Source organism: Lepisosteus oculatus, chromosome 5 (assembly GCF_040954835.1).
Source record: "Lepisosteus oculatus isolate fLepOcu1 chromosome 5, fLepOcu1.hap2, whole genome shotgun sequence".
NCBI classification, from domain to species: domain Eukaryota; kingdom Metazoa; phylum Chordata; class Actinopteri; order Semionotiformes; family Lepisosteidae; genus Lepisosteus; species Lepisosteus oculatus.
In genome coordinates, this window is record NC_090700.1 from 37,945,614 (window position 1) to 37,955,766 (window position 10,153).

Sequence of the window (10,153 nt, forward strand, 5' to 3'; positions counted from 1 at the left end):
TCGTTCCGTGAAGTGGGTTTGTCTGCTTATGGAATTTGACGGAAATAACCAGCTTAAGATCACACTCGTTGACTTGAGCAAACAGGGGAGGGGGATTTTTACGAAACTCTCCTTCCCTACAGAATAAGCATGGGAATTCCTGCGTAATGTTTGTTTAACGTCGGACTCTTGTGTTTTTGCCGTGCACTTCACACAATGGAGCCCTTGTGTGTGGTAGCGGGCCCTGTAGACGCAGTAAAACAATTTATATATTTTCAGTGATAAGGAAGCGGGCAGCAGATAGGTACACCCTGCTTCACCCAACTGTACATTCTTCCGTTTTTCCCCAGGGTCACCGAAAGCCCCTCTGCGCGTTAAGGATAAGAACTGAACTGATATAATTCTTGTGTCGTCCCCTCGCCCAGCTATCAACGGTGCACGTTCAATTTAGAAAATTAGTGCTTTTGCTCCCCATACAGTAAGAGATTTTACCTTTTAAGTTAAATCTGATATAAAAAGTGAGAGTCGGATAAATTTATAAATACATATAGCGCGACTACCATACTAGGACACTACCAATGTGACAGTTTCCGATTTTATTACACGTATTCACCGGAGACGCATTCAATAGCGGGCGCACAGGTCTGTTAAAGTCTGAGAAACTAAACCTCATTTAATAAAGCCTTTCCTATTCGTCAAACATCATTATAGCATATATGAACACGATTTCAATCTTAACAACTCTTCTAAATGAGTTTGAAATGTCTCGTTAGGATTGGTATTATAGACTTACAAAACGATTTTTGGTCTTTTAAAAAAGATGACAGGAGAATTATGAACAAAAAGCACGACATTCCACCCGCCATGCTTGGCACAGTTATCACATCATTACTCAAATTTGAAGTTTATTTCCTATATATCCCAATAAAACGTCCGCTGATGTATTTTACCTTCATTACCAGAAGGTACTAAAACTGACTTTTGACTAAAAGAGTTTTAGAAGGTACTAAAACTAAAAACCCAAGCGGCCCCAGGAACTGAAAGGCAGTGTGCGGGTCTCGGAGAATGCGGGCAGGGCGGTGCTGAGTGACCGTGGTGCAGAAAGAAGAGGCCGGTGCTGAGTGATACGGATCTGAAGGGGAGAATTGAGTCTTTCAAAACGCCAACAGGCACCTCAACGCGCTGCTGGCTGTCAGCCCTCCCGCGCTGGTAATTTACATCGACAGACCCGACATTGTCAAGAAACCACGAAAGAAAAAAAAAAACAAGCTTTGAATTCAGCATTCTGTAACCAGCCTCTGAAATATAACGAGCTCCTTGCGCCTTCTCCTTCGTGGCGAGGCACGACCCAGTTAAAGGAAGTTTTATCCGACAAGAATTTGCATGTATAACGTGTTATGTAACCCTGAACGATAGATACTTCTGGAACAGTGTATTGGTGTGGGCATGAGAAGAAAATAAGTGTTGGAATAAAATAAAATGTTCATTTTAAAACAATTTTGGATTTAACAAGGAGTGAGGTGGCACTAACTGTTCTCTTCCTCATCCATCAGCTTTCTTGAATTACTTAGGGTCTGATTTCTTCCTGTGACTAAATGACAGATTCAAGGCATTTAATACCTGCCTGGAATAAGACTGCACATGCACATGCAGAAAACACAGCACCTGGGCTTAGAAGACATTGCCTATGTGTCACCCCCGATGATAAAAGCAGAAGCCTGAGATTACTCCCACAGATCCCAGCAATTAATGTCATGTAAAACTTCCTGCCTCGTCCCCCTCCCACTGCCTCCACTACTCAGTCACTGCAAGTGAAAGAAAGATGAAGTCTGATAGGGCAAGGGGGAAGCACTGCGGGCTATTCCTTGCTCACTAAGAGGGATGACTCAGGCGAAGAGATCAGAGAGCATTAAGAAAAACCCAAAGAAATTAGTCACCAGCAGATGGGATTGATGTCCTTCATAATAATTAAAGGAGACAAATGCACAATGCTTCATGCCAGGTGATTTCCTTTCCATTCATCTTGACATGCTTGGAAGTGTGGAAGTCGCGATGGTCCCGCGGATGGAGGGGATTTCGTTTGTCTGGTGTGCTGTTGGAGACCACTTCCCAGCTTCGGGGTTGTCCTGTGGCTTGGCCGGGTCCCGGGTGCGAGAGAGGGGGAGTCACGAGGAGGACAAGGACTTCCTTGACCAGTCACACCGGACCTCCATGAGCCGCCGAGCCCGTCCCAGTGGGGAATGCCATTGAGGCAGGAATAGGAATACTGAAAACAGAAAAGGGAAAAAGGCCCGAGCACACTGACAAGACGATCCACTTGCGTCAGCGGGAGTCACGCGTCATTAACTCTTTCGTTACAAAGCGTACTGGTGTGCAACAACGGGTCTTCCGGGAGATGCCCCCTTTATGTGTTTCACTTGTGTCTGCTCGTCACAGTGCCACCCGAGGTTATTGCGTCATGTGAATTGAATTATGTCCAAACTCATTGTGAACTGACAGCCGGGATTAAACACCAGCAGCCTAGGGGGATGTATTGCTGCCCATGAGGTTACTGCGCTCTGGTTAAAACTCCTGTTCCAGCAGGCAGATAGAAGGACAGTGAGGGCACCGCCTGTGGTGTGGCAGCAGCTCCCCTCCTGGCTGGCTCTGTGAATGGGGGCCGTTACAGCCCATCCGCAGTGCAACATCTGCCCTCAGTACAGACGGGCCGATTAGATTATCTCTCGGCAGTGTTGTGCAATCGGTCTTCACACAACACCCTGACAAAGCAAGGCATTGTGCTGCTCTGAAGGGTGCACGTAAACACACACGCAGCCACACAGACACAGATGGCCCCATGTGCCCTGTAGAAACATATACTTTATGTACGGTACACGCAGACCGAGACACTTGCGAATGGGGAGACACATAATCTCTCACACACTTGTACAGTTAAATATTACTTTTGCAATTACCATGATGACACTCCAAACGTACTTGCTTGACAACACTGTTAACCTCTCCTATAGAAATGCAAAAGCTTGCTTTTCCATTTTATGAAAGGTATTTGAGATTTTTCCTGTGCATCAAGTGGGTATAAGGTTTAACATTAAGCTATTTCTTAGTGTCTGCAACGGTCCGTACCTTTAATGTTCAGTATGCTTGAAAATACTGCACATGTACATCTTTTATATTAAATATAGTAATTGGCATTTCCATGTTCTTTTTTTCTTTGAAAGGTCTTTCGCACTTTACACAGAGTGGGTAGGCATTTTGTGATGCTTTACACCCTGCATTCCATATCTGTTCTTCATTTTGTTTAGAAATGTTCCTTTTGTGAAATGAACATTTCCAGACTCTGAAATATTTCCTCTTTCAGGATTTAAAGTTAAAACAGCAAAGGCAATTGTTTTGTGTTCCTTTGGTGGGTTTAAAAGAAAAATACCTGTGCACTGTCATGCAATACGGAAACCAGTACTGAATGAGAGATTAAGCAAGTCTAAAAGCTTTTGTATCTCTTTGAATCTGGACAGCATTTGGGGCCGTGCAGCAACGCGGTGCAGTGCCTTTACATGCCCTGTGTCCTTTTGCCTTCTGCAAGCGCATTTAATCAACCTGAAAAGGACTGTTTTAAAATGAAAAGCTTTAGATAAACATGAAGGGGATGGCGGATGGTGTGATGGTTGGGGGGCAGGAACGCATTTTGTTTTTATGGAGACCAAGTAACAGCCCGGGCAGTCTTGGAAGGCTGTGTGTGGTGTCCGTACCATATGTCTCTGCTGGGCTCTTCATCCCTTGAAGCACAAAGGCCTGGCTAAATTTACTGCACCGAACTGGATGCCTGCAGCTGCTGTGTTTTTCTTTCTACACTAGGTCTTGCGGTGACCTCTCACCTCTAGACAAGAACTGGTCAGTGTCAGCTGCTCAGTGAAGCTATTCCCAAGTCTGAGACTTTGTCCCCCAGCTCTCCGCTCCCCAGCCCCCTTCACTGCTCCGTTCTCCAGGCCTGTGTGTCAAGGTCCTCGCTCCGCGGTGCAATCTGTACCCTTGCTTATTATTGGAGAACAAAGTCAGCATTCTGTTGCCAGACTGGCATCAAAGAGCCGAAGCACTCAGTTCAAGGCCATAAAACCATCCGGAAATTGTTCATGTGTTGCGTGGCTTTTCTTTGGAGTCTGTGTGTGAGATTCTAAAGTGTGAAGAAGCTACATTTTAATACTCCTTGCTCAGTTTCTTTCAGTTGCTATATCTGAGATGATGGAGATCTATGTGTCCTCCGCTCATGTGTCGATATACAGTAAGTGCACAATCTATTCAAACTACACTATATAATATTCCAATTGTCTGGAGCACTCAGGTTGTAATAGAGCAGAGCCCAGCATGACAGATGCGTGAAGGAGTGCAGTGAGGTTTACTGAAGATCCCATAACAGATGACCAGTGGAAGACAATAAAGCCATGGACCTGATCATTGCAGACTTATTGCCACTGGAGCAAAAAGCATCAGCCTTATAGGACAGCACAACTCCCTTTGACAAAAGAAGACATTATTTTTCTGTTTTCCTCTTCCTGCCTTAGTTACCGTCCATAGTTACCAGAGTCTTTATAATACATGAAAACCCGCAGTTATATTAAACGCACATCAAGCCGGTGCAGTATTTCTGAATGAAGTGCACAGTATTTGAAAGATCAGCAGATATGGGTATTGTTGCATTTTATATCGTTTGTGTGTAACTCAACCTGTGATGGTTTATTTTAAACCACTTGTCTTGTCTTGCATCCTTAAAGACTGAAAAAAAGTTTCTAAAAAAGCAGCTGCAAGCTGGTTGTTCGTTTCTGTGTGGGGTGGGTTAGAGGCTCAGTGGGGAAGAGAATGACTGGAGTTCAGTCTTTGCTTAAGGTCTGGTAATGGCAGCAATCTGATCCGGACAAAATGCCCTGGAGGTAGATGGTGCATTAGCTGTGATCATATTTGTGCAACATGACAGCTGAAGGCCGCTATAAGTGGGACTTTCAGGACATTATGACTTCCAATCAGAGGATGCACAGCAGGGCACTACAGCAGCTATATGGTTAGAGAGAGACACTGATCCACACAAGCAGGGCAGTAGGGCATGGCTGGGAAAACTGAATCACTTCATTTGTAGAACGAAGAGCATTTTCTAAAGGTTCTTTCAATGGCAGCAGTGAATGAACTTGACAACACAACAAGACTGGCTTCCCCTATACCTGCAAAGTGCCCAGCATGCTTCAGGACAGAAGGGAGACTGAACCATGCTGCACATATTCCCAGTTGAACCGGCATCTACCAGCCTCAGAACCAGCCTGTTAATTGCTATTGTATCAAGGTTGGGGGAGGGGGCATGTGGGTGCCTGAATGAGTGTGGCTCACTCTCCAGCTCTGCAGGCATGGACCCCAGAACTCTCTCCTTCCCTCTCCCTCCCCTGTTCCAGAGTGGGCTGTTTGATCTCCACTGCCACAGGTCTGGAGCAGGCCCAGCTATTCACCCTGCTCTGCACATGCCTGTCCACGCCCTCTCGTCTCCATAAATCTGCCCTGCGCTCCCTGCTCCAGCTTAACCCCTGCCTGTCCCGGGACAATGGGTCTTGATTTACAGGACAAGCGCAGCAGAATGAGCTCTGCTCTGTGGGCTTCTCTCCGGCTGGCAGCATGGCAGCAGCTGCATCTCTCCTCCTTCCTCCTCCCCCCTGACAGTTTACACAGGGTTCTCTCTGCGGAACTGGTCCCCACAGTGATGGCACTCTCACAAATCTATTGATTTCAGTATTTGAGAAAGTTTCGTTGTATCTGTATTACAAACGGTAGTAGCTGTAACTGATATAATCTGTGACTAAATCTGAGTGTTCTCTAGCATAGCTTGGAGACCCATGATGGTGAATGACCTGACCAAGAGGCAACGTGTGAATACTGTATGGTAAACACAGACTCTGTGCTGTTCATATGTTTGGTCTTGTCTGTGTGCACCAGCACAAACCATCATGAACCTTCTTAAGTACGTGGGACAACACCAGATTTCCAACAGCCGAATAGAAGCTGAATCAATGGAGGGCAGGACAGCATTTTTTTTTTTCACGCAATGCAGTTGGATATCACAAAGAATGGTATTAAAAGATGGACCCAGATCCAGAATAATAATATTAAATAGCCGAGTGTCAGAAATGTCAGAACTTCTGCATAAAATGAAATGATGTTGTGCTGTTTTTCTAAGTGATTTAAGACAGACTTTTTCTTGCAAAAGATTCCCCCTCTTTTTCTCTGTTTGTCTCTGTCTGACTGCATCTGTCTCAATAATGAGTTTGATGATGTGCACACATTTCCTCACCGTTGGGTTATTAGAGGAATGCCGAGCCTGGAGATCCACCCTGCTTGACAGACAGCGGGTCTTACAACAACATTCCAGCTCCCAGAACAATAGGGAGAGTGCCAGTCTGGAGAGGAAGGATCTGACAGCAAGACTTGTTTTCACAGGCTTTGGCGCATTACATCAGCGGGGTACACATCCACACAAGACAGCTCAGCGTCTTCTCGGGAACGCCAGCCCTTAATGGCCACCTCGCTTCCCTGCGCTTCTTCCTCAATGATAGGACTGGTGGCGACATTGTCGAAACGGTGTTAGCCTGTATTACAGTGGTAGCTGTGTGTGGCTTGCCGCGAGATTCCCCACGGTTTTCCGCAGGAATTCACCAGTAATCCCTGAGCTGTGGCTGTTGGAGCAGGTCTGGGCATCATGGATTGCTGAAGGCAAGACAGCGCTCATTCCTTTGGAGTGAGAGCTACCAGCCACCAGATACCCAATTTGTGATCAGGGCTCATGGCTGTGTAGGGCGTTACATGATGTGTTTGCACAGATTAAAGTAAATCCAGGTCCGCACACAGGGAGTATTGTATTTGGTTGTTTGGTTAGAAACTGGTTAAATAAACTCCTGCAGGGAAGCGGAAGCCCGCAGCTTGTGTGCACCCCCCCCCACACACACACACACACACACACGCGGACACGGCATTCTCATGCTTCATGCTCTGTGTGCTGCCTCCCCTCACACACATTGTTTGCACAGTCACAACAGAGCCCTGCTGTTTTAGAGACAGCCCTCTGAAAACAACCAGAAGTGTCCAGTGCGCCGACAGCAAAATTCTGTTCCTGTGGTACGAGCATCACATGAGCACAGAGTCTGTGTATACCATCCAGTATTCACATAATGCCTCTTGGTCAGGTTATTCACCATCATGGGTCTCCAAGCTATGCTAGAGAACACTCAGATTTAGTCACAGATTATATCAGTTACAGCTACTGCTGTTTGTAATACAGAAAGCCGTTTCCATGAGGCCAAGCTCCCGCATTAGTAGGTGCTGCAGTGTTTGTGCCTGCTGTGTTTTGTGCTTGGTATTGTGTGTGCACCCTTTCTCATATTTTACATTTTCATGGCCATGGTTGATATTTTTCTGCTTAGTTGTTGCATCTTCCTGGTTTATAATCCCATCTGGCCCCTGTTCTTCTGTGTTGTATGGCATGTTTTAGCCCTGGGTTGATTATTTTATCTGCTTTAGAAATAAAAAGAAACCAGTTGCCCCATTGTGAGCGTAGTGTATCGTAGAGAGTGCGGGGTGGGCAGTTCTGTGGGTTTTTATGGTCCCTTTGAAGCAGCAGTTCTTGATGAGCTTAAAGATGCTGTTACATCAGTAACCAGCGGGCTGAAGGCAGGGAAAAAAGAGAGAGATGAGACAAGTTAGAGAATGGACAAAAGAAAAAAACAGCAAAATCCAGAGGAAGCAAAAATGAGAAAGTACACAACTAAAGAACTAAAGAAGAGAATAAAAGAAAGGAGATCACAGACAACAGAAAAGAAGTGAGAAAGTGTAAGAGAGAAGGATGGAGGATGAGAAAGATTAGAAAAAGAAAAATGGGCAGATATGTCAGGGCAGTGGGCACAGGGGGAGCTGGGCTATGACTCATCAGGACCCCAGCGCTAATCACGAACCATCTAAACAAGCACAGCCCTGATGCAGGGTTGAACCCCACTGTTTGCCAGCAGGCACAGCACATTCCAGCCGGGCATTCCCATGGGCATTAGCACTGCATACCCTAGGGGCCCTCAGGGGCACCTGTCTGTTTAGTGAAAGTTGCTCCCCTTGAAGTTGGAGCCAGTGACTGAGCAAACTAATGACCTTTGACCTTGCCTAGAGAAGCAATTTCCTCTCCACAACACTGGGCTTCACTTGAAGCCGAGAGACACTTTGACCTTGTACTTAGAAGTTAGAGACAAGCTTACTGGAGGCTTTCATTTTGAAAAAACAAAAACCCGTCTGCAGTCTAGGTTTCAGTTTTTAAGGTTCGACAGAAAAACAGGCATTGACTTTTTTTTCTAAATTAGATTTACATTTGAGAACAGGTTTAAAGGCAGTTCTGATCCGAGGAACTAGTCTATCCTACTTTAAATCTAATTAAAAATTGAAAGAAACCCTGTAGCCATCACACGCCTACCACATGCCAAATAATGTATCATGTAAATACCGTAATTATGTTGAACTATAAACAGAGAACATGCATCCTGCCACAGTTATAATTTTCAGCAGCACAAGCCTAGGGCATGCCTGAGCACAGTCTTTCTCATGAATCTGATGAAGAAAAACACACAGTGCAAACTCACAGCTTTTAGCACATCTCCCCTTAAATGGTAAGGACTTTTCCGTAATCCGCCCCACCCCAACATTAATAACTCATATTTCCGTCTGAAGGGTGTAATTGTCTTTGATCTCCCTGCAGGTATTTATCTATCAGCGGAGCCTGTCGAGTGAAAGGTGATACTTCAGGTCATGACAACGGATCTGCCAGCCAAGTTCAAACACAGTGGTGCATTAGGATCCAAGAGGGTGCAGACATCAGGTATACAGTACAGGCGCCGGCAGAGTGCATGATTGTGTCCAGAAATGTAGAAGATGGCTCCACAGGAACACCATCCTCTACATTTAGCTCTGGATTATCCTAGACTGATGTTGTGCAGAAATTACCAGCACTGTTGCAATAGATGCCTCTACCTCTACTAGACCGTACATTCAGAGCTGTCCGTTGGCTTAGGCGAACTAGGCCACTACCTGGGGCCCCAAGGCCACCAGGGGGCCCCCTCAATGTGCAACACAACAGATTTGTTTTTATCGACTTGCTCACAAATGTGAACAAAAATTCCCTCCAGTGGCGCTTTCTGTTGCTGATGTGCTAATGTAGGCTGTTAAGGTTTGTTATAAATGATAATATTACTTGCGAAGGTTAGTGTAGTAGTTTATTTCACTGCCAATTTAGTCAATGACTCTCATCTTCGCAGTAAGATGACAATACCAGAAAGCAGTAAATGGTGTGATGATCACTTTCAGATCAATTTTATTAATCATCGAACAAGTAGTGAACTTTTACTTGCGGCGCAAACTACGTTGTAATGGTTTAAAATTAAAATCATGCGCAGTAGCTGCAACCGGTAAACGCAAATTGTCCTCTAAAAGGACGTACTGTACTGTATCTATCGGGCACTGAGGAAAGGAAACGCAGAAAAGAAGAGCAGGATGAGCGATCTCAAAACAGAGGGACGCCAAATCAAATCACAATTGGAATAATGCGCTTGTATTTCATTCGGTTTTGAGTCTGTCAGATTCATGTAACTAGCGAACGATACACAAGCCACATTTTCTAGCCGGACACGCATACTGCTTGAGGTGTTTTATTACAAGTTAACAGATTCACGCTTCACGTTATTGCTTTCGATGTTTAAACGTCATCGAAACGTAAAATGTCTACTTCTTGTTCTTGCTTGTAAGTTATGTATAACGTGTCCTTCAAAGCAGGTTAATAAAAGTTTTCTAGTTATATAATTCATTTATTTAATTGTTATAAATTGTCAAATAAGGTTGGGGTGGGGGCTAGTTGTAGTGTCTGCGTAAATTGTGATCTGGAGCGAATCCACTCCAAGATCTTGCCTTGGTCACCCAAAAACACGGACTGTCCCTGTCTAAAATAGTCAGTGGTCCCGAGAGTAACATGAAAAAGTCTGTTTCGTCGTATCAGTCGATGACTGGCGATGTCCCTCTCGTGTTTTTAAGAGTCATAACTTTCTTCCAGTTCGTCAAATTCCTTTTCAGGAACAAGTAATAGGTTTATTCCATGCTGAAAAAAAGAAGAAAGAAAACA